Genomic DNA, 26,251 nt, shown 5'->3' on the forward strand with positions numbered 1-26,251 from the left:
ATGCTGTACTCCTCTATAAAGTTACCTCTCATCCTCTTTCACTCCAAAGAGAAAACCCCTAGCTCACTCAACCTTTCCTCATAAGACATGCTCTCTAATCCAGGCAGCATCCAGATAAATCTTCTCTGCACCCTCTCTAAAGCTTCTTATATTAAAGCAATTTGAACTGGGTGTGTGGACAGGTGATAGAACATGAATTTTCGAATTCAACTCTGAGAAACTTTCCTGCAACCAGTGTGTGTATTGCATACGTGTCTTGAAGGTATAAAACACCAACTTCCTTATTCTCCAAGCAATCCACAGCTCCAGTGATCAATAGCTCAATCACTACCATAATCATAGGGTTACTGGGCATGGGTGAGAGAGCACAGGTCAGAATACTTCTAGCTTTCTTAAGGGATACAGGGTTTTTTAAATAGGATATGATGAATAAGCAGGAATAGGGTACCAGGATGGCCAAAGCAGGAAGGATAAAGTGTAGATTAGGGTGTGTGTGTGTGTGTGTGTGTGTGTGTGTGTGTGTGTGTGTGTGTGTGTGTGTGTGTGTGTGTGTGTGTGTGTGTGTGTGTGTGTGTGTGTGTGTGTGTGTGTGTGTGTGTGTGTGTGTGTGTGGGTGAAGGGATTTAGAATGTAAGTCTATCGTCTGATCCACACCCCAGAGCAGAAGGTGGTGATAATGCACCATCAAGCTCGGTGCCAACCGCCGTGAAACAAGAAGAAGGAAGGAAGGAACCATTGCTATATTCAGTCCTGTCCAGCCATCTGAAAACAAGCCTGGCCCAATAAGCAAGAAAACAGCACAAATGATCAAAGAAGCCAAATCTGTCACCATTATAACAACAAGGACCTCACATTATAAATTTTGTAAAAAAGCCTAATTTGAATGACTCCAAGCACACAACTGCAGCCATGTACACTCCACTCTTTAGGGGCTGCACTTCACAATTTTGTGAATCAAATGAAGGGAATAGTGATAACCTTTTAGACTGGACATTCTTATAGTTGCCTTTGACATAAACCGGGAAATATTCCATTTTGCCTGCTGGTTATATGACTACAACCTAGAACTCAGACATCTCCACAAGCCAAAGTGGGAGCATGGTTCACAAATTCCTACAATTCCTCTCTGTACAGATAAAGGACTCAAAAACATGCTAATGCTGAATCATGAAACATCTAACCATTCCAAATACTATGTCAGGAGTATGACTTTGCTCAAATTGTACAGGTGATAGGCTCTGATTACAATTCCATCATACGCAGTAGATTATTGATTCAAACAAAGAATAAAGCCCTTTCAGCTGAGGCAAGGGCTTATCTGCATTTCTTCCAACCTGGTCTGCTGTATTCAGTTTTCACGATGTGACCTTCTTCATACTTAGTGTGAACTAGGTGACCTGCACTTTGTCCACAGTGGACATCTCAAGCTGCATGTCATTTTAACTCTTCTTCCTATGCTCACACCTTCTCCATTGCTACAGAGAAGCCAAATGCAAATTGGAAGAACACCTCTTGGATAGCTGACAATCCAATAGAAGGGACATTGAATTTTTCTATTTCAGATAATCTAAAGCCTAGTGTTCTCCTCCCATCCACTCTTCTGTCCATTTAGTTATCACAGAGGAATACAGCCTGGTCCATGCAAACCACAGCAGCCTCCCTGCTCTTCCCAAATTTTGCAACTGTATTCACCTCAACCATTCTCTCTGGCAGGTCATTCAAGGTTCTCACTACCTATATGTAAAGAAGTTACCTCTCAGATCACTTTTAAATCTCTCCCCCTCTTGGATCTGTGCTTTCTAGTTTAGAACTTCACAAACCTGAGGAAAAGGTTATGACCATCCACCCTATCCATACTCTTTATGATTTTTTAAATTTCTATGAGGTCACCTCTTTTTCTCCTGCATTCCGAGGAATAAAGATCCAGTGTGATCAACCTCCCTCCATAACTTAGGTCTCTATTCCAGGCAGCATCCTTGTAAATTTATTCTGCACGCTCTCCAGCTTGACAATGTCTTTCCTAGTTATTTTATCCCTTTATACACCTTCCCCATCCTTTCCACCCATTGTGCTCCATCTGCGCATCACGTCATCACTGTTTGGGTTCACCTATCACCTAGCAGTCTCTATCCACCTATCTAAGGCTAAAAAACCAGAATATGAAAAACTGTACATTCAACTAATCTGATGGGAGAGGTACATTTAAATATATTTTTTCTCCATGTGTTTGAATGATCAAAAATCCAAATACATTTATTAATTATAATTAACTTTATTGCACATTAAGCTAGAATCCTAAAATTTATTCTGGTTTTGACAAAATCTGTGCGATATCATGACATACTATCACCTGAATTGCTGGCATCAGGAAATTGCCAAAATTAAGGATGAACAAAAATAAAGAGATTGTAGCATTATTTATGAACAAAGGATCTCTTATTTTTGAATACGAAGATAGCAAAATCTGTTTCAAAAACATTTCTCTAAATTGCATTTTCTACATTTTTCATTCATCCGGTGCTTCCTATCTGTTGCCAGATCACTGGTTTGAGGTGATAATGATAAAACATCCTCTTGGTCGAGAGGCTACTGGCATTTTTAATTATCTTTGGAGGATAATTTTTTTCTACTCATTATTAACACTTCTAATATATGATGACTGTATAATAATTAATTTTACTTCTCAAGATTCACAGAATTTTACTGATCTTTCTAAAAGATAGTCTTTTTTGTATTCCAAAAAGGCTTGCGAAACTTCAGGTATTCATCATTGTTCCATTAGTAATAATTTGTTGTGATTTATTCCCTTATTATTAATTATTGGAACCAGTCAAGTATAAACGTATTATAGAGATTGTACAAATAACATTTCCAAGTATGTTCATTCATTTGTTTGTTATGTGCCGTGTCATATGATGTGGGCAATCATAGTCTTTCCATGACCATGATTGTCCTTGGCAAATTTTGGTACAGAATTGGTTTGCTATTGCCTTCTTCTCGGCAGTGTCTTTACAAGCAATGAGATGTCAAGCAAAGCACATTTTCTTTGCTTGGCTATACTCTGGGGCAAGTTGATCATTAGTAACTTGGACCGTGATTGTGGACAAATGTATGCCTGAGGTGCTGAGGCTATCTGACATTCCAGTCACCCACAATCACATTCACACTTAGATACATGCATACACATCATGGCACAAGATTTTTTACTGTGTTTCTGGCTAAATTTGCCCTTCTGACTTGTAATGCATTTCATTCCTGTCCTGAATGAAATTAACTCACCTTATAAAAGATTCAGGGCTAAATCAGTACTTTATTTAATAACAAATCGTCATACATTTATTTACATGCCAAAGGAATAGCATGTAACATGAGGTCCTGTACGTGACTCCAACTGAACTGAAACTTCAACACAACATGGTAGGATTCTGTGCCAAATTTCTCCTTATTGCATCATTTTTATTATCCATATCATTCAGAGAAAAGGTGAACACTAAAAAATTTCTAATAAGATTCAAGATTCTATTACACTTACTATCAAAGAGAGTATAAATTATACAGCCTTGAGATTTGTTTGCTTAAGTAACCACAAAGCAAGAAACCTGAAAGAATCCAATTAAAGAAAAAAATCCAACACCCGATGCACAAGAAAAAAGGAAAAACTACAAATCATGAAAACAATTGAAGCGAACAATTGTTACAAAACAAAATTGAGTCCTCAGATCCAAACCCTGGAGCAGACCCAAATCAGTTCATCATATTAGCAGGCACAGAGCACAGAAGCCAGGGCAGTTAGCGCCATTGAGAGAGGAATAACTATCATGGAGAACAAGCAAAATCAGCTTTTGCCCCGGATCCCAATTAATACTGGTCAATAACTGCCAAAATTCTGATAGCTGAGCTTCAAAGATACAATTAAAATAAGCAGGTAAACTAGCCGATGATTAACGATATAACAGAGCACAAAGGGTATCTGCTGGATTCCAACTATTATCTATGCTAATTAATTGTTTTTTTAAAAAAAAGCAGAGGAGCCCCAAATTAGCCCAATCAAGTTTGTGATATCTGTCCTGTCAGCATCCATTCTGTTATCCACCCCCACCCCTCCACCGGGATTTTCACAGAAAACCTTTTGACTTTTTTTTTGGTGAAATACCTGCAAGGTTTTGGAAGCCTTGTACTGGTGTTTTTGATAGCACTATTCTATCTAATTTTAAAATTGTATAAATTAAATATCTTTCCAATTATTTGAAATAGTAATCTAAAATTTTTCTTATATAGCTTTGAATACATTTCTGAAGTCATCTCTTCTGAAGTCCATTTGGTTCCCTGTTCCAGCAATTTATTTGCACATGAAAATGTAATGGGAAAAAATTATAAATGTACATCACATTTGCTTAAGGCTCTGATCTCGAATTAGCTTGGTCTGCTCGATCCCAGATGATTTCCGGTAAGGAAGGTTTGTGAAAGCACCTCAGGGTAGTGCCGTACAAGACAACTGTGTGGTGTTCAAAGGAGCAAAATATGTGGTCTGAATCCCAAATTGAAGTTTCCAAGTAACCGATCAATGACCTTATGGGCTTCACTTCCTCAATCTAATATACTTTAATTAAATAATAATGCTTTTGTTATTACTTTGAAAGTACATTGTTGGTACTACTTTCTACATCATACTGCCTGATATAAACCACTATGGTAACTGTTCCATATACAAATGGAATTTATTTTTAGAGTTAAATAAACCTAAGGAGTAAAGTTGGAAAAGAGGTACTGTCAAAAGAAAACTGCATCTGTTAAGGTCCCCACTATCCAGGCTATGTGATCTTCGCACTGCTGCTACTGAGAAAGGTACCAAACTACCAGGTTCACAGAGTTATTACCTGTCATAACATCAAGCTCCTGAACAAGCATGGATAACTTCACTCAGCTCAACTGATTCCACTTTCAAGGACTCTACAACTCATGTCCTCAGTATTACTTATTTATTTATTTGCACAATTTGTCTTCTTTTGCATATTGGCTGTCTGTGTAATATTCCATTGATTCTATTCAATTTCTTTGTTCTACTGTAAATGCCTGGAAGAAAATAAATCTCAAGGGAGTCTGGGGTGAGATATATGTACTTTGATAATAAATTTACTTTGAACTTTATGTGGTAGGAACTTGTGAAAATTAAATGATCAGTTACGATAAGCATGTTACATCTTGTAGAATACACATTTTGTTTTTGAGTTGGTTATCACATTAGAACTGCAGAACATTCTAGAATGATAGCGTTGAGAAATCCTAGCTTATCTGCAAATTCCTTACTGTCTCGTGTCCAGAAATGTCAGCATTGCTGAGAAGCAGAGCAATCTGATATTCAGATAAAAGAGAATTATTGAAGGGATAGAACTGAATTAGTGATCATTGGAAAAATAGGGATGTTTTTCAGCTGCTTTCTTCCTCCTTCTTCCCATGGTCTACTCTTCATTGCTATCAAATTCCTTGTTTTTCATCCCGTTACTTCTTCCACCTATCATCCCCAGCTTCTTTCTTTATCAGCCCTCCTTCACCAATCACCTCCCAGATTGTATTCCTCTGCTCTACCCACCACCTTCTTATTCTAGATTCTGCCTCATCCTTCTCAGTCCTGTTGAAGGATCTCAGCCTGAAAAATGGACTGGTTATTGCTCTCCATAGATGCTGCCTGTGTCAGGAAATATACAGGAGGCTTGACCACAATGGAGATAAACAGTGAGCAATAACTTTGTAATAAATGCAAAATAACAAGCCACAAAGGGCCACTAAACAAGAGAGAGCAGATATTAATTCAACAAGGTAATTGGTGGCTAGGATTAATTGACTGAGGCTGGCTGGTTCTTATGAGTGAATAACGATTGTAGATGAGAGTTGGGTTTAAATGGGCTGCAGGTGATTCCTGTCGGACTGGTTGGTGCTGGTCAGTGCAGGCCTGACAGCTTGACCTGCTGAGTTCCCTAGCATTATGCGCGCGTTGGTTCAAATTAGCAGCTTTGATTCTTTCACCTTCCCAATTATGACCACACTGATCACTTCATGCAATTGATGCAAGTGTTTAATTTCTTTCCTTCCAAATATATAGACCTTGCTCTGTGATCACCCTGGTTTCAGCTCAGTTGGATACAGATTAGTTTATTGTCATATTCACTTGGGTGCAATGAAATTCCTTGCTTGCATGAGCCTCATAAAGGCTGGCAGGTTGAGTAGTAGCATCTGCACTGGACTTCAAGGTAAGTGGTCTGGAGTTCGAATCCAGCTGGCTCCTTGTGCACTTTTCATTTGTGTTGAGTAAAAAAAAGATAAAAAAGCTAAAGAAATGATTGTAGCCTGATGCACCACAACACACTGAAAGGAACAGGAACGAGGCTCATAATAAATAACAATAAATTTACTGACAAGCACAATAGAGCAGAATGGTGGAAAGATTGCAGTGTAGTCTTTAGTACAAAAATATAATGCTAAAGTGACAGTCACACAGTAACAGAAAATTGAGAGAGGTGTTAAGAGACCAAGAATGTTACAGTACTGCCTGGAAGGGTCTGTGAAAGGGGTGATTGGTTCAGAAATCTGATAGTAGTGGGGAAAAAGCTGTTTGTCAGTCAGGTTGTCCAGGCTTTCAAGGTCCTGTATCTTCTCCCATAAGATAGAAGAGTGAAAAGAGAAAGGCCAGGCTGGTAGGCTCCTTGATGAGACTATTAGCTATCCTGAAGCAATACACCACAAAGGTATATTCAGTTACACTTATAGCTACCACAAAGTACATGATGTCAGTGTGTCCACCCCATTCTATGTTGAAAGCATCGCAGGTCAGAAGTCATCTAGATCCTTGGAGAAAATATTGGTTTCCCCCTCCCGGCCCCAAAATGATTTGAACTGTGGAAGAGATATAGATATTACAGCATCAGAAACTGGATAGTTAGGTGTTCAGATTTCATAACATTTTGATTCTGCATTCCTGGCACAGAGATTTATTCACATCTTTAAAAATATTCAGGATATTGATAACAAAAAGTAGGTAGAGTGAGGTGAGGTATTGAAGAGGAACGAAGGATAATCCATTTAAACTGAAAAAATAGGGAAAGAGATTATATGTATAGAAATTTTTCATGGAAGATAACCGATTGGTAAAACAGTAATGTGAAAGTCCTTGTGAAGACTGATTCCTTTTCAGTCTCTCAAGAAAACATCAGGCATTTGTGTAAAAATACAATCCAACAGCAGAAAGACATTGAAGGTGTGGCCTCTTGGTCAGACCTGATAAACTTCATTAAGGATGAAGAGGAATGTGATAATGGAGACTCATGCCACTCTAATCAGAATCAGGTTTAATATCATCGGCATGTGTCATGAAATTTGTTTTTATATAAGTAGTGCAAAAATAGAAATAAAACAGTAGTGAGGTAGTGTTCATGGGTCCATTCAGAAATTGGATGGTAGAGGGGAAGAACCTATTCCTGAATCCTTGAATGTCTGCATTCAGGCTCCATACATCTCCTTCCTGATGGTAGCAATGAGAACAAGACATGACTCTGGTGATGGGTCTTCTTAATGATGGATACCACATTTTTGAAGCATCACTCTTTGAAGATGAGATGTCCTGGAGATAATGGAAGTTCATGGCCATGATGGAGCTGACTTAAGTTTACAACTCCCTGTAGATTAGTTTGATCCTGTGTAGTAGCTCCTTCCCCAACCTACCAGACAGTGATACAGCCAGTTAGAATGCTCTCCACAGTACATTGGTAGAAATTTGGTAGAAATATAGCTGCTGTCTTTGTAGCTGCACCGATATGTTGCAATCATAAGGAAGTGGAAATAGAGTTACAAGGATGAATCCAAAAATATGAAGTAAATATAGACCAGATCGCTTTTAAATCATCCTAGGAACAAAATATAACCAAACATACTGGGAATTTAGGTAAAACAATATCCTGTTCTGATTTGAATGTTTACTGATCTTACATCTACCACTACGAATTGATGAAAGAAAATCATTCACACTCAAGAATAAAGGATGATGCTTGCTAATCCCAAATTTTAATACTTCCATCATGGAAATTTTCAGTGCCAGCAGTGTTCAGTCACATCATTTAACCTGCAGGAAGTTTGGACAAACTAGATTACAAGCTCTTGTCAGAAAACCAGGAGTCTAAAGTGAGAAATCATATACTCATAAAGATGAAATGAGGACAGCTACTTGGATTTTAATGTGTTGATATGCAATTCCTCCAGACCTGAAAACATCCTGAAAACAATACGTAATGAGCCATCATATACTTTGTTTGAGAGCTTGTCATTGTGGATGAAGCACTTGGATGTGTGGTGGTTTGGTTGCACAAGGGTCTTTAATTCACTTGTTCTTCTAGATGAGAGGAGTCATGGTTGTGTGTGTGGCCCTGGGTAGGACAGATGAATGCTGGGCCATCAGTGAAAGTGGAATTGGGATCCTAAAGGCCTGGTAAAAGGATTATGACAGGATGCAATTGGCTGCTGAGGATGTCATGTGGTCCTGATTGTTGAGGAGGTTGTGATTAAGCTGAAATATGCTTGTGGGAAGCCTGAAGGTGTTCCATAATGACCAGGTGTAATGGCTAGTGGCGAGAGGTCATTGCAAAAAACAACTACAGCTCGGACTCGATGGGCCTACTTCTGCTCCTGTATCTTAATGGTCTTAGGAAGCATTGCATATTGATCGCTGATAATGGTTGACAATTTTTTAAAAAAAAGTCAGAACTTAAAAGTATGAGGTTGGGATGGGAGGAGGGAGGGAGTGTTGCTTTAAATCAGAACATAAGATTTAACTGAGTGACTGGAAGGAACAGTGCTCATCCTATAGGCCTACAAACTATTATGTTTTGTAACTTCCAAAGCTAATCAAAAGAAAAACACTGGAGCCTGGGGATACTCTTTGTTTTGTTTTACTTCTTCAGTGAAAACATAAAACATAGAAATTTACAGTGCATTACAGGCCCTTCAGCCAACCATATAGCCTACTCTAGAAACTGTCCAGAATTTCCCTACCACATAGCCCTCTATTTTTCTAAGCTTCATGTACCTATCTAAGAGTCTCTTAAAAGACTCTATTGTATCCACATCCATCAGCAGCACTGGCAGTGCATTCCATGCACCCACCACTCTCTGCATGGAAAAACGTACCCCTGACATCCCCTCTGTACCTATTTCCAAGCACCTTAAAACTATGTCCCCTCGTGTTAGCCATTTCAGTTTTGAGAAAAAGCTTCTGACTATCCACACAATCAATGCCTCTCATCATCTTATACACTTTTATCAGGTCACCTCTCATCCTCCATCGCTCCAAAGAGAAAAGGCCAAGTTCACTCAACCTATTCACATAAGGTAGGCCCTCCAATCCAGGCAACATCCTTGTAAGTCTCCTCTGCACTCTCAAGAGTATCCACATCCTTCCTGTAGTGAGGTGACCAGAACTGAGGTGCACACTTATGATGTGATGGCATATGCATTTGACAAGGTCCCACATGAGAGACTCATCAAGAAAGTCATAAGGCATGGGATCAGTGGAACCTTGGCTGTTTGGATAAAAAATCAACTTACAGGAAGAAAGCAGAGGGTAGTAGTGGAACTAAAGTATTCTGCCTGGAGATTGGTGACTAGTGGAGTGCCGCAAGGATCTGTCCTGGGACCCCTGCTCTTTGTGATTTTTATAAATGACCTGGATGAAGAGGTGGAAGGATGGGGTGAGTAAGTTTGTGGATGACACGAAGATTGGAGGAGTTGTGGATGGAGCTGTAGGTTGTCGAAGGTTACAAGAGGATACAGACAGGATGCAGAGTTGGGCAGAAAAGTGGTAGATGGAGTTCTATCCAGATAAGTGCGAGGTGATGTATTTTGGAAGGAAAAACCAGAAGGCTGAGTACAGGGTTAATGGTCGGTTACTTAAGAGTGTGGATGAACAGAGGGACCTTGGGGTTCAAATCTATACATCCCTCAAGTCACTGCACAGGTTGATAGAATAGTTAAGAAGGCCTGTGGGATGCTAGGCTTCATTAACAGGGGGATTGAGTTCAAGAGTAGAGAGGTCATGTTGCAACTCTACAAATCTCAGGTGAGACCACACTTAAGAGTATTGTGTTCAGTTCTGGTCACCTCATTATAGGAAGGATGTGGAAGCTATGGAGAGGATGCAGAGGAGATTTACCAGGATATTGCCTGGATTGGAAAACAAGTCCTAAAAGGCAAGGTTAGCAAAGCTGGGACTTTTCTTTTTGGAGCGTAGAAAAATGAGAAGGGACTTGATAGAGGTCTACAAGATTATAAGAGGCATAGATAGGGTGGATAGCCAATACCTGTTTCCCAGGGCACAAATAGCAAACACCAGAGGGCATATGTACAAAGTTAAAGGAGGGAAGTTTAGGGGCGACATCAGGGGCAAGTTTTTTTTACATGGAGGGCTGTGAGTCCCTGGAATGACTTGCCAGGGATGGTGGTGGAGGCACATGGATGAATGAAGAATAGAGGGTTACAGGGTAGTGTGGGTTTAGTACTTTTTTTAAGGAATATACGGATCGGCACAACATCGAGGGCTGAAGGGCCTGTACTGTGCGGTAGTATTCCAGTACTTTTATGCATGTCCTGTATTTGATATGTACACAACAAAGAATGCTTAATCAAACAATATATTTTCAATATTGCTCAAATAATACTTAAATATTAAATACACAACATATCCTTGCTTAGCTGTCAACTCCAGCTTAATATAGAATGCATCTCAACTTAGGTACAGAATACTATATTATTGGCAGGGTGGAGATAGGTCTCTACCAAAGGAGGTGTAGCACATGCTTAGCCCCTGATCGTGGTCACAGGGGACTATGCAAGTAGGTAGTGGATGGTTGTTTGAGCAGCTGGTGCATACCAATGACACCAGGCGTACAATCTCTGAAGAGTATTGATAATGGCTGGGCTCATCTGTCTTGTAAGGGCACTGCCCTGATGAAGGCAATGGCAAATCACTTCTGCAGAAAAATTTCTCCATTGCTGGTAGGGCAATGCCAGAGTAGGGAGTAGAGGGCATGACACAAGCCTATAGAGGTGGGGTGTAGAGGTCTTGGTGACTGTTTGCTGTGCAGAACTTACTCTCTCCTTGGCATTATGGGGCTGTAAAGAAAAGAACCATCAGGACCATCACAGAGGCTGCTGAGCAAGTCTCCAGGCAGCCATGGATCAAGAGGTGACCCATGGACCAACGTTGCTGAAACACAAGCCAGGAGCTGATCAACCCTGGCTGCATCGACTGGGCAAGAGTGTCTGATGACTTGAAACACCCAATTACCACAGGTTATATCACCGATATGTCCCAGCACATTCTTGGATGTACCTCAGCATCATCATCAAAGACCATATTCGGCCATGTCTTATGACACTGAACATAATGATGATAACTATATAACACTCTGATTGGAAGGTGAGATTTGTAGCCGTGAAACCATCTCAGGTTCTGGGGTTTCCTCTGTGTTGGTTGTAGGAGTTGTCTCTGGGACTGCAGGAAGTGGTTCTGGAATCTCTGGACACCTTTCTTCTCGAACAATTGACTCTGCTCTCCTCAACTAATTGATGTGTTGCCTCTAGGTGATATCAGACACAATCTCCACTGTGCAGGAGAGTCATCTAGTTTTGCCCTTAATCTTTCCAGCTACTCACTTTAGATCATTTCTGTAGTTACTCACCAGATGCTTGTCCAGAAGGGAAGCATTGAATCTTTTTGTTTGAGGACAGCTCAATTTGTCTCAGCTGTTTATCCTGCATACTCCTTCTGAGATTGCGTTTGAGAAGATCCAGGCGTGAGCAAAAGGGACGACCCAGGAACAGCATATCTGTGAGTTGTTGGTTGTGGAGTGTGCTGCAATGTAATATACAAGGAGGATATTGACGAGCTTCTGATTCAGTGTCAGTGTAGTGTGTTTTGCTGACATTGCTCACAGTACGTTCTTTAAACTCTGAACAAACCTTCTCACCAAGCTATTTGTAGCTGGTTGGCATGGTGCAGATATAACATGTCTTATTCCATTCATTTTCAGGAATGACTGAAACTGTTCCACACCAAACTGTAGTCCATTGTCACTAAGTGTTCTTCAATACCAATCCTTGAGAAGAGGCTTCTCAACACATTAGCACTGTGCAAGACTGGAGTGGAGGCCATTGGGAACACTTCTGGCCAGTTTGTGGTTGCATCCGTTACCACCAAGAAATTTGTGCCAATGAATGACAAAATCCACAGGAATCATTTGCCAGGGCATTGCAGGCCAGTTTCAGGGATGAAGAGACTCTGCTCATGGTATCTTCCGGTCATGTTGGCATTCCAAACAGTGCACGGCAAGCTGTTTGATCTGCTGATCTATCCCAGGCCACCAGACCAAACTTTGAGCCAACACTTTAATTTTGATCATGCCTAGATGACCAGCAAGTAGCTCCTCCATCACTTTAACTCTCAGCTTGGATGGCACACAACTCCCAATCCCCACATAAGGGAAACCCTGTCAAGGGCAAGTTCATTTTGGCACTGGTAAAAGTGGGGCAACTGGAACTTCTGCTGCACATTGCAGCCATTTTGGGTTGCCATTGTAGACCCGAGAGAGTGTGGGGTTCCCCTTTGGGTCGTCTCTGCTGTAATAGACTTTGATTGTATTAGGTAGAATGCGTCAAGCAGAATGTTTTCATTTGTAAATTTTTCAGCTATTTACTTTTCCAAGAGTAAATGGAACAATCTTATCAGTATTTCAATGATTAGCCATTCTCTTGAATTCAATCTTGTAGTTGTGTCCTCCAAGAAACAGAGTTTGTCTCTGCATTCATGCTGCTGCTGTTAGTGGAACACCCTTCTGTGGATTGAAAATGGACATTAGTGATTGATGATCAGTATTGAGGGTAAAATTTCTCCCATACAAGCACTGGTTGAAACGTTTTACACCCCAAACCAGACTCTCTGTGTGTTATTTTTGCCTGCAATGGTATGAGAACATGTTGCAAAGACCATGGGGCATTCCCTTCTATTCATAACATGTGACATGACTGTACCAATATCATAAGACGAGGTGTCACAGGCAAGCTTCATGGGATGAGGTGGATCATAGTGTGTGAGTACAGTGTCTGACAATTCCCTTGTCTTTTGGAAAGCCACTTCACAATACTTTGTCCATTCCCGATATGTAGTAATGTGTTCAAGGACTGGAGCACGATAGCTAGGTTTGGCAAGAAACTGTTATAGTAATTGACAAATCCTAGAAAAAACTGTAACTGTGACATGTCCTCTGGCCTTGGAATTTTCTCAGCGTACATGTCAATTTTGTGCATCAATGGTGTGACCACAGTAAGTGATGCTTGGTTTAAAGAATTCACATTGATTTCCTCATGTTCTGAGCCCATAATCTGTTAATCTTTTTAACACTGTCTTAAGATTTTGGAAGTATTCCTTGTTATTCTCACTGGTACCAAAGATGACATCCTGGTAACACTAAGGGCCTGGACAGCCTTGTAGCACCTGGTCCATAGCTTTATGCCGAGTGCAGGTGTGATGTGACTCCAACAATAAGGCTATTATAGCGATAAAGCCTTTTGTGGGAAATACTCTGGACTCTTCTTCCATCTCCAGCTGTAGGTAGGCCTCAGCTTAGTCTACTTTGCTGAAGTGTTTTCCTCCAGAAAGGTTTGCAAAGATATCCTCTATCCTAGGCAGAGAGTACTGATCTACTTTCAGTACAGGGTTGATGATGACTTAAAATCACCACTAGATCCTGATTGACCCATTCTTCTTGGCTACTGGGATCACTGGTGCTGCCGCTCAACCTTGCAAAGAATTCCTTCAGCCTCCATGCAATCTAGCTCACTGGCTACTTTATCACAGATGGTACAGTATAAGGAACCTTATGGGATTGCAAAACTTGGATGTGACATTTTCATTTTACACTATTTTTCTCTTGATATGTTTGAGTTTTCCAATGCCATCCTTGAACACAGCCATGGCATTATCCAGTACGTTTTAAAAATGTGCTTTATGTTGACTCTATTGCAGGTGATTTGGCATGCAGATGGTGGATGGTTCTCCAAACAAGTTGTAGTTGCCTCAGCCAAACACATCTCCAGAATGCTAGCCCTCCTGTTTTATTCCATACAAATCCAATGTGGTTTGTTGGTTGGTGTATTTTATTGTTACAAATGTCATTCTCATGAGAATGATCTTTTCCCCTGTATAAGTTCTTAATTGGATACTGTATCTGCTGATTTCAGTTCAGTATCTTTGAAATGATGTTCAGAATAATTTTGTGGAATGACTGAAACAGCTAAGTCAGTGTCCAATTCCATTTTAATTAATTTGCTGTTCACTTCTGGTGTAAGCCGTATTGCTTGTTTATTGTCAGTTTTCACATTGTAAATTTCAAGGCTTTTCTAGTACTTTGTCGCTCTCATCGTTATCAGATTTTTCATCAACAGCATGTAGCTTTGTGCTCTTTTTGAAACTACAAATAGACTTTTTCTGTTCCCATGTAGTTTTGTCTGCCTGATATGCTCTTTGTATGCCTCCTACTTTGTTGCATTATCTACAAGTTTTGCATTTAAGCCTGCATTGTTCTGGTGTATGTGCACCCCTGCCACAATGGTAAATCAATTTGTTCAGCCTGTCAGGTTTCTTTTTATACATTGCAATTTTGTTAGTGCTCACATTGATTCTCGACTGCAACTCAATTGTTTCTCTTTCTGCTGTTTCCATTGACACAGCGATATCAACTGCTCTTTTAATGTGAGCTGTGCTTTAGTTAAACAATAAATGATGCCTAATCAAATATATTTGCAATACTGCTCAAATATTACTGAAATATTAAATATATAACACAAACAGCATTACTGTAAACAATTTCAGATAGCCAGAGAATCACAGAAAAGTTAAAGCACAGGAGGCCATTTGACCAAACTTGCTTTGAGCAGATATCTGCCATAACACCTCTCCAGTTCCACCAAATGGCCTCCTCTCCATAGCTTTGCAACATTTTTTCCACTACATTTTATTTAATTTCTATATGAAGACCACAATGGAACATGTCTCCATCACATCTATGACAGAAACCACACATTGCACAAAAATTTTTTTACTAATTTCACTTTTAACCTTTTTGTGCCTTATCTGGAACCTCTAATCCTTAACTCCTTCACTAAAGGGAACAGTGAGTGTAGACCCAGACAACTCTATCTCTCCTCATAGGCCAAACCCATCAGCTCCCGAATTAACCTGGTAAACCTCCTCGGCACCACCTCCAAAGACAGTATATGTTTTCTCAGTAAGGAGACCAGAACTGCATGCAGCATTTCAGTTCTGGCCTCAACAGTACTCTGCCTAGTTGCAGCATAACCTCCCTGCTCCTAAATTAAACTCTTCCAGGAATTAAGGCCAATATTCCATTTGTCTTCTTGATAACCTGTGACACCTACAAACTAACCTTTTGCAATTTACTCACAAACACTCCTAGGTCCTGCTGCACTCAACCTGCTGCAACCTCTCACCATTTAAATAATAATCTGATCTTCTATTTTCCTTCCAAAATGGATGACCTCACATTTACCAGCATTATTCTCCATCTGCCAGACTCTTGCCCATGTAGTTACCTATCTATATCTCTTTTCAAACTCTCCATATTCTCTGCCCGATTTATTTTACTCAATTTAGTATTATCTGCAAATTTGTATATAATACACTTGGTCCCCTCTTCCAAATCATAAATGTATATTATGAACAACTGCAGGCTCAGCACAGATTCCTGCAGCACTTGGCTCACCATTGATTGCCAAACAGACAAACATCCATTTATCCCAACTCTGCCTTCTATTGGTTAGCCAATACTCTATCCATGCTAATACATTAACCCCTATTTCATGCATTCTTATCTTATGGATAAGGTTTTTTTATATAGCATCTTACTGAATACCTTCTGGAAATCCAAGGATACAGCAACTACCTGTTCCTTTCTATCCACGGCACTTATTATATTCCCAAGGAACTCCTATAAGTTTATCAAACAGGAGCTGCCATTCCTGAATCTATTGTGTGTCTCTCTGATGGGACCACTTCTATCAAATGTCTATTTCTTTATTAATTATTTCTTAATGATAGCTTCAAACAATTTCTTGACTGTAGATGTCACGCTGTGGCTTATAGTTTGCTTACATCCTTTTTAGACAGTGGTGTGACACTTACTTTGTTCCAATTTGCCACGAGTCCAGAGAATTTTGGTGAATTATCAAAGGCTTCCACCTTTACTTTCAATATCCTGGGACCTTTAGACCCACTAGTTTGCTCAGTTGTTTTGTATGGCAGGTGTTCTTCTCTTCATTCTTCTATTTGTTTATTGTCAAGCCACTCCTCCAGCTTGTGGCCACATCAATCTTGGTGAGAGGGCACATTTGAGCCAGGTGGAGGACGTCCTGGGCTGGGGCACCACAGGAGCAAGCTGTCTCATCAGTTTAGTATTTGCACTGTTCTGGCATATTGATTTCTGAGTCTATTTATAGCTGTCCAGTTTTTTTCTGGAAGCTGCAGTAAAGCCCAGGAGGGGTGAGGTGGAGTAATTGATCAGATCTTCACTGGGGGCAGAGTGGTGGGCCTGTTGGTGTGCCAGTACTGGCGCACTCATAGGAGCCAAGGTTTTTCAAGTTGTAGAATTTTTGGGATTTGATTTGGGAAGTTGGAGGAGCATTTTCAATGAGTCAACAAATTAGAAAGTGGTTGGGCATGTTTTGGATATGCTTGTAGAATTTTTGCTGAAGCTGCCCTTCTACAGATCTCCGGGGGGGGGGGGGGTGCTATTGCGGGCAGCCCTTGGACAGGTATAGATTTTAGGACTCCTGAGATCATTCTCATTGAAGTATGGAGCTGTGTAAGGATGATATTTGTGTGAGCACATCTTTCCCAGGCTAGATATTCATAGGACTGACTAGATAGCACTCCATTTTGTTCCTGCTATCTCCTTGATCATAGCTGTTAATGGGTTTTACATTATTTGCAACATTTTGAAGTTTGCTCAGTACTACTTCTTCAGTGACAATGATTGTATCGAGGTCCTCGACTCCCATCACATCCTGTGGAGAATATGCAAACTCCAAAGTGACAGTACCAGAGGTCAGTTGGATTCAGCACAAGCTGCTGTGAGGAGGTAGCTTCACTAGCTGTGCCACTCTGCCACAGGAACAGGGTGGATGAACTTTATTGTTGGATAGTGTATTCTGACATCACTTAGTTCGAAGAACGAAAGGAGTCATTGCAACTGACATTGGGTTTGCAATGGGGTGGGGAAAGGAAGAATGCATGAGTTCATCTCAGTGGAAGATTTTTGTACGTGGAAGGACAAGCTTTAAAAAGTTGAAAAGAGACATGGGATCTTAGATTTTGATAACGAAGGCATTAATTGAAAAAGAAGGCAAGATGAACTTCAAGAAAATAGTGAGTTGTTCACATGTGTTCAGTTCTTTGACTTGTAGTATTGTACAAGAAAATGAACAAAAATAAACTGCAGTTGCCGAAATCTAAAACAAAAGCTGAAAAAGCCAGAAATATTGCTGCATCTGTTGGGGGAGAAATGTTAAAGAGCATTTGTTGGAACTGGGAAGGACAGAAAAGAAGGTCATTAAGCTGCAAGAAGGGTGAGGATGATGAGACTTTTGTCAGGGCAGAAGAGTTAGTCACTAGAGACATTCAGGTTATCTTCTCAGTACAGGTACCATCCAGTTGGCTATTGAGCTGTCAGTGGGTTCTAGAATTGGAGTTCCATATGGTAAGCAGGCATGAGTAATGTTGAATTCACCCCCCTACCCCAGGAGTTCGAGGCCTCGTGTTTTGGGGTCCCAGTCAATGAAGAATCTGGACTTTGAGACCTTGTGTTTGGGGTCCCGGGCACTGGAAAGTCTAGTGTTCAGTGTTCTAGTGTTCATTCTACCTATGCTGATAATAAAGATCAAAATCTGACAGTCAATTGTAAGCCTTTAAGCCAAGGCTAGGGTCTATGAGTATGCTGGGAAAGTTGAAGGCCTGGAGATGGTCAGTCCTGGGGTTGGAACACTGTCTGTGTGTATGCCTGGGTCGGGACGAGGAATGGGGTTTGCTTTGCTGTTGCTGCTTTGTTGCCTTGCTAATGTAATGGTCTTTCTGTAGAAGCTCTGTTAATGTCATGGTCTTTCTGTACAAGCACTGTTAATGTAATGGTCTTTCTGTACAAGCACTGTTAATGTAATGGATTTTTTTTTGTAGCAGCAGTGATGCTATTTTTCTTGCTTGAGTTCTTGTAAACTTGGCGGCATGCTATCCTGGCGTCAGAATGTATTGTGACACTTGCAGGCTGCCCAAGCACATCCTTAGGAATTTTTGTTGTATGGTGACTTACAGGATGCAATAGAAGGGAGAGCCAAATCGGCTAGTACTTGGAGAACTGTTTTCACTTTTGGTCACTGTACTGTCAGAAAGAATGTAGAAAAGAACCACAAGAGTTTTACCAGGACTCACAGGACTGGATTATAGGAGAGGTTGGGCAGGCCTGGGCTTTGTGCCTTGGAGCAAAGAAGACCGAGGGGCATAAATAGGATGAATGCACAGTTTTTCTCCCTAGGATTGGGAATGAAGAACTGTGGAGAAAGGTTTAAAGTGACAGGGGAAAGATTAAATAGGAACCTGAGGAGCAACACTTTCACACTGTCAGAGTAAGTGGTTGGGGCAAGTATATTAACAACGTTTAAAAATACATTTGATAAAGTAATTGGATGGAAGGGCACGAAGGAATATGGACCAACTAGGACTAACTTAGATGGTTCCTGGTCAGCATGACTGAAGGGCCTGCTTTCATGTTCTATGACTTTCTGCACAGGTACCTCTGGAAAGTCTACTTTCTTTGTGAACAGTGGCTTTCCCTTTACCATTGATAAGAAAGCCATTGTCAGCATCTCATCAATTTCCTTTGCCTCTGCTGTCACCCTCTCTCTTTAGTTAGAATAAGGACAGAGCTCTCATGATCCTCACCAGTGTTGATTGTCAATGGAGGAGATATTATTTCCGATCTGCACTGACTATGGTCACTGGTGAGGAAGTCAAGGATCCAGTTGCAGAGGAAGGTAGAGACGCCCAGATTTTGGAGCTTGTGGTCAATGATCCAAGGCAGAGTGAAAAGCCAGTGTGTCCGATCTACAGTGTACCACTGTAGACCTATTGTGGTGACAGGCAAATTGCAATGGGTCCTGTTTCCTGCTTAGACAGGAGTTGACCCTGGCCACAACCAATCTCTCAAAGCACTTTGTCTCAATAGATGTGAGTGTCACTGGGTGATGGTCTTTGAGGCAGCTCACTCTGCTCTTCTAGGACACTGTGATGATTGTTGCCCTGGTGGAAGCCACTGACTGCAGCTGTGAGATTGACAATATTGCTGAACATTCCTGCCAGCTGTTTGGCATGTTTTTTCAGTGCCCTCTGTGGTTTACCAGGCCTGCTGGTGGTGTAGTGGCATCAGCACTGGATTTCAAGACAGATGGTCCTGAGTTCAAGCCCAGTCGGGTCCCAACAGTATCTGCGTGGAAGAAAGGCCTGGCAATCTACTTTGGTATCTTGCCATGAAAACACTATGGGCCCTATGGTCCATGAGGTCATGAAGAGTCGGACACGACTTAATGACTGAACAACAACAACATGGTATACCATCAGGGCCTGACCCATTGCAAGGGTTCACCTTCATGAAAGATGCTCTGACATCGGCCTGGGAGACAAAGATTACAGAGTCACCAGACGCAGCTGTAGTTTAATGTTCGCTTTCAAAACTTGCATAAGAGGCATTGGGCTCATCTGGCAGTGAAGCATCACAGCCATTCATTTCGCCTTGTAGGAGATAATGGTCTGCAAACTCTGCCAGAGCTGATGTGCATCCACTTCTTTCTCCAACTTCAATCAGAATTGCCTTTTTCACTCCTAAAATAGCCTTCCGTAGGTTGTACTGGCTTATCTTGTACAGTCCTGAATCATCAATCTTGAATGCCACAGTTTAGCCCTCATCAGATTGTAAATCTCCAGGTTCATTCATAGCTTTAGGTTTGGGTATGTCCGGTATGATCTGGAAGGCACTCATCCACACAGGCCTTGGTGAAGTCGGTGACAACTGTAGCATATTCATTCGGATTTGAAGATGAATCCCTGAATATTGTCCAGTCCACTGACTCAAAGCAGTCCTGTAAGCACTCCTCTTACCTCCTCTCTCCCCACAACTTTGAGATCCAAGCAGTGCTTCACTCGCACTTCTTTCAGTGCGGTATACTGCATTCAGGTTCACAAATGAAAGACACCAAAGGCAGATTGGATCTTTGCTTTGCATCCTGCCAGCAGTAGTTTGTATTAGTCGTTCATCTATGAATATCTCAGCATGTTTGTTTTCTTTTTGCACAAACAAGAGAAAATCTGCAGATGCTGAAAATCCAAGCAACACACACAAATTGCTGGAGAAACTCAGCAGGCCAGGCAGCATCTTTGGAGAAGAATACTGTTGACCCGATGAAGGGTCTCATCCCAAAATGTCGACTGTACTCTTTTCCATAGATGCTGCCTGTCCTGCTAGGTTCCTCCAGCAATTTGTGTGTTGCTTATGTGTTTCTCCCCCGCCCCCCCATTTTTCTCTAGTATTGGAGGACGTGCCTAGCCTGATCTGTTGATGTTCTTCCTACATTCTTTTACTTTCTACAACCTCCAACAGTTATCATCCATTGGCCAGATAACATTGTTTATAGCTTATCCCTCTTTCACCCCTATTTTACTCTATCAGTGATACCTTCCCTGCTCTGCACCCCCCCAACCCTCTGCACCACTTCTTTTCTTTCCTTTCTAGTTCTGTGCAAAAAGTCTTGGACCTTTGGCATCGCAGGTAGATTGAAGTTGTAAATGAAGCTTCTGGCACGTTAGCCTTCATAAATTAATTATTGTGCAGGAGATTGGATGTTATGTTAAAGTTGGAGAAGACATTGGTGAGACCCATTTTGGAGCATTGTGTGCAGTTTTGGTCACTACCTGTAGGAAAGATATAAATAAGGTTGAAAGAGTGCAAAGAAAATTTACAAAGACATTGCTGGGTCTGGAGGACCCGAGTTATAAGGAAATACTGAATAGGTTAAGACTTTATTCCTTAGAATGTAGAAGATTGAGAGGAGATTTGATAGAGATATACAAAATTATGAGGGGTATAGATTGTGTGAATGCAAGCAAGCTTTTTCCTCTGAGGTTAGGTGGGACTACAACCAGAGGTCATGGGTTAAGGGTGAAAGGTGAAAAATTTAAGGTTAACATGAGGGGAAACTTCTTCACTCATAAGGTCATGAGAGAGTGGAATGAGCTGGCAGCACAAGCAGTGCATGCAAGCTCAAGTTCAACGTTTAAGAGAAGTTTGGATAGGTACATAGATGTAAGGGGTATGGAAGGCTATGGTCCCAGTGCAGGTCAATGGGAATAGGCAGCTGAAATGGTTTGGCATGGAACGGGGCGAACGGCCTGTTTCTGTGCTGTACTTTCCTATGACTCCATGAAACGTTGACGCTATTTCTCTTGCCATTGATGTGGTCTGGCCTGCTGAATACTTGCAGCATTTTTTGTTTTTATTTTTCTGTCAGAAACTGGCATGGTCTCTGCCAGAATGATTCTTGAATTCTATGAACTGTGATACATCAGATTGTGAAACACAGCAACAGCACTTTTGGAATTACATACCAGTAAATGATTTCACAAGAGACTGAATTTTTATTGCCCCAGAGCAGTTTAAATATCATTTAGTACTGGTTTTTATTTTGTAAACAGTTAAATTTTTAAAAGCATTGTGTTAGCAATACATTCTGAAGAGAGAGGGATTTACAATTCAATTCAATATTCTTACAGTCATATTAGTATACCATATTTGCTAAACTGAATTGAGATTTTGGAGAATGGTCATTATATTAATAAAAAAGAAAAGATGATCAGGTATACCATTGACAAAAAATAATCAAAAAATGTCCAGTAGAAATCAGAGATTCCAAAAAAAAAACCAGATGTAAATATCTAATCCAATTTAAACTGCAGTGAAAATCTTGGCAGACCACTTTCTGTCTAACAATTGCCTTGAAGGGCAGCCTGGTTTAGTCCAGTCCATTTGTACAGTAGCCACATAAACAATCTTCAGCCAAACTCAAAATGGCTAGTCAACATGACATGACATGACTGGGCAGACAGCTACCAAATGGCACAGATGCACACTTACACGTATTCAACATCTGTTTCATAATTTACTTTCACATAGATGTGTATCTTTTTCCTCTTTTTATACATATGTGATCACTTGAATTCACACTTCCAACACCACATTCACACACTAACATTTTCCTGTACACAGTTTGGTGTTTCACACTTACTGTTACCTGCCTTCAGCCAACCCATTATTCTTGTATGAGCCATTTCTAGCTATTGTCCACCATAAATCACCTCTTGTCCACCATAATCCACTCTAAATAAGGCATAAAATTCAACGCCTGCATAAAGATTGTGGTAACAAACTGCTTAACACTCATCAAATCTATAATTTGTATTATTCAGCTTCATCGGCTCCCTGGGGGCTATTTTATCGAAATTATGAACAGTTGGTCTTCTGTCCAGAGGCTGATTTATTGACCAAATTTTGTTCTTGTATGTACTTGATTTAAAGAACTTTAAAAAACAGATAATGGCCAAAATAATATTATTGTTTGCAAGTTATGAAAGGAGAGGGGCTAGGATAGTAATCTATAATTTCATCTGGGTTTGTTTCAAAGTTTTCATACATTTCACTTCGCTCTAGTATAAAACACCCAAAATTAACATGTATTAAAAAAATGGGTAGTACATTCAGATCTCAAAATTCCAGACTTTTTAACCTTCACTTCAAAATAGAAGAACAGAAAAAGATTCCAAGATCACAATATGCATTTAATAAATTTAGTACAATATTACAGATATGCAGTGAACTGAAATGTAGATCTATAAAAGATTAATATTTTGAATGACAACCTTATTTCCCATCAAAAGGCTGATATTATGTATATTATTTTGCTTCAAAATTAAATTCAATAAAAGCCTGGAGCAGGAAAAATTCAGTCACTGCACAACTCAAATGTAAGGTGTGAGGGACATCATTAAAAAGCAAGCTATTTAGCTGAAATGGAACATTTTGTTCCTCAAACATGCAATTGTTCTTTTCACTCCAATTGTTTAGGAAAAATACGAAAGTAAGCTTAACTATGAATATTTGAACATAAATTGTCTTATTTACTTTGCTGCCAATCTTTATTTAAACTATATAATTTGCCACAATGATGCATAATTAACTTTTGTCATATTTTATTAAATTGTGGTGCTAAGCTGAACAATGCTGTCCTTTCTGCTGTCATCTGATTTCTTCATAGGTCTAATTTGTCTTAGGTATCACAGCATGCCCATCTGGCACTGGCATCTGTCTCTCCATTGATCATAAGGGCTTAGTTAGTTGATCAAACAGATCAGTACAGGAAATTGCTCTTTGTGAGCAAGTAAACAAATTGTTTTGGAAAGGAACTAGGAAGGCAATTGTATTCTGGTGTTCTCACATCAGTAGCTTATTTTTATAAAGGATTAAAATTGCAAATATTGTATTAAAGCAGATTTTGTAAAGTTTTCTTTAAATTATCATTTAGCTCACCAAATTACCACATCAATAATTTTAGGCCATTTAAGATCAAGCCCTATATTTTAAAAACATTCCATTCACTTTAAAGAATGTGTCCAGTTTTGGTTCAAGACTTTCATTTCCTCTTTCTACTTGCTGTCCCCATTAGTGGAGGTGCACATAGTGGAACACAGCCACAAAAGTGCCAGCAATTTCTTGTACCTTCAACTGCTGCTATGCCATGAACTTGTTTCACAGGTTGAATGACGTTTCCTTGACTTGCACTTTTTGTTATTCATACACAACGCAGAAGATAGGACAGATTTTTGCTGCAGTTTAACATTGAGTCTACATAGGAATATTTGTTTCCTTTGTTGGTAAAAATACTCATATAATTATAAAGTGGTAAAATGCATAAAGTGGCTGTAAAAGGCCAGCAATATGAACGATTCCAACTAATCTACTCATGGACTGTTTGTCCCAGTCCTATCAAAAATAGGCTATGTAACATCCATGCCAGGACCACTGGACTCAAAAAAGACAATTACTTTCCCAAGCAGTAAGGTTGATCAACACCTCTCCCCACTAACCCACCCCTTCACAACCCCTGCCACCACTACTTTATCATTTTCTGTCAGAGTCACCTTATGTATAGACACTCCTGTGCCTAGAGTCACTTTATGGACATACAATCAATCTGTGTACATAAGCTATTTGATGTATTTATATTATTTTATTTTTATTATTGTGTTCTTTATCTTGGTGGGTTTTTATATGCTGCATCGGATCTGAAGTAACAATTATTTTATTCTCCTTTACATTTGTATACTGGAAATGACATCAATCAATTGAATCTTGAATATATACTTGCACTGAGTTTTTCTGTGAATCTGTGAATATTTTAAAATACTGTAACAGCTCTAGAGTTATCAGACTAAAAGAGGAAATTATATCAAATAATTTAAGCTATTTATCTAATTAATTATATTACGTGCCAACTTCATGGTTTATTTTGCATTTAGTCTTAAAACGTTAGCAGCTTGAATGCTCTCTTCCTGTTGACTTTCTACTCAAGTGTAAATGAGGCCATAGCATTAATGAAAGATATATACACTGCCTATAAAAAGTATTTACCCACCCCCCTTGGAAGTTCTCATGTTTTACAACATTAAATCACAGTGGATTTAATTTGGCTTTTTTGACACTGATCAACAGAAAAGATTCCTTTGTGTCAAAGTGAAAAGAAATTTCTACAAATTGGTCTACATTTATTACAATTATTAAACACAAAATAATTGATTGCATAATTACTCACTACCTTCAAGTCAGTATGTAGTAGATGCATCTTTGGCAGTAATTACAGCCTTGAGTCTGTATAGTTGGGTCTCCATCAACTTTGTACATCTGAATACTGCAATTTTTCACCCATTTCTTTACAAAACTGCTGAAGCTCTGCCAGATTGAATGGGGATCATGAATGAACAGCCCTTTTCAGGTCCAGCCACAAATTCTCAATTGAATTGAGGTCTGGATTTTGACTTGGCCATTCCAGGACATTAACTTTGTTGTTTTTAAGACACTCCTGTGTAGCTTTGGCTTTATGTTTGGGGTCATTGTTTTGCTGGAAAACAAATCTTCTCGCAAGTTGCAGTTCCCTTGCAGACTAGATCAGGTTTTCCTCCAGGATTTCCCTGTATTTTGCTGCATTCATTTTGCCCTCTACTTACACATGCCTTCCAGGGCCTGCTGCAGTGAAGCATCCCCACAGCATGATGCAGCCACCACTATGCTTCACGGTAGGGATGGTGTGTTTTTGATGATGTGTGGTGTTTGGCTTATGCCAAACATAGCATTAAGTTTAATGGCCAAAAAGCTGAACTTTGGTTTTATTGGACCACAGAAACTTCTTCCAGCTGAATTCAGAGCTTCCTACATGCCTTCTGGCAAACTCTAGCCAAAGATTTCATATCAGATTTTTTCAACAGTGGCTTTCTCTTTGCCACTATCCCATAAAGCTGTGACTGATGAAGCACCTGTGCACCAGTTGTTGTATGCATAATCTTTCCCATCTCAGTCACTGAAGCTTGTAACTCCTCCAGAGCTGTCATAGGTCTCCCTGACTTATCCCCTTCTTGCATGGTCCCTCAGCTTTTGAGGGCAGTCTGCTCTAGGCAGATTTACAGCTGTGCCATATTCTTTTCATTTCTTGATTGACTCAACTATACTCTAAGGGATATACAGTGACTTGGAAATCTCTGCATCTCTCTCCTGACATGTGCTTTTCAATAACCTTTTCAGAGTTGCTTGGAGTGTTCTTTTATCTCCATGGTGTAGCTTTTGCCAGGATACTGACTCACCAGAAATTGGACCTCCTTCTAACCTTTAGTGGCAGTTGGCAGTCCAACTTAAAGGTGCATTACCGCCACCAATTGAACTGGAGTGTGGTGTAGAAAACTGGGAAGTAAAACCTCCTACTAATTCTTTATCAAATGAAAATTCCCATCATTCCAACAGTTTTATGTATTCTGTTTTGCTGTCTTCCCTTA

At 40.1% G+C, this 26,251-nt stretch overlaps 1 protein-coding gene across 1 annotated transcript in view; it reads right to left on the reverse strand.

The window, feature by feature from the left end:
• The window catches only part of zfpm2a (zinc finger protein, FOG family member 2a), a 730,484-nt gene that overhangs the window by 181,132 nt on the left and 523,101 nt on the right, over window positions 1-26,251 (reverse strand). The window lies entirely within an intron of this gene.

This window comes from Hypanus sabinus, chromosome 1, assembly GCF_030144855.1.
Source record: "Hypanus sabinus isolate sHypSab1 chromosome 1, sHypSab1.hap1, whole genome shotgun sequence".
In the NCBI taxonomy this organism is placed as follows: domain Eukaryota; kingdom Metazoa; phylum Chordata; class Chondrichthyes; order Myliobatiformes; family Dasyatidae; genus Hypanus; species Hypanus sabinus.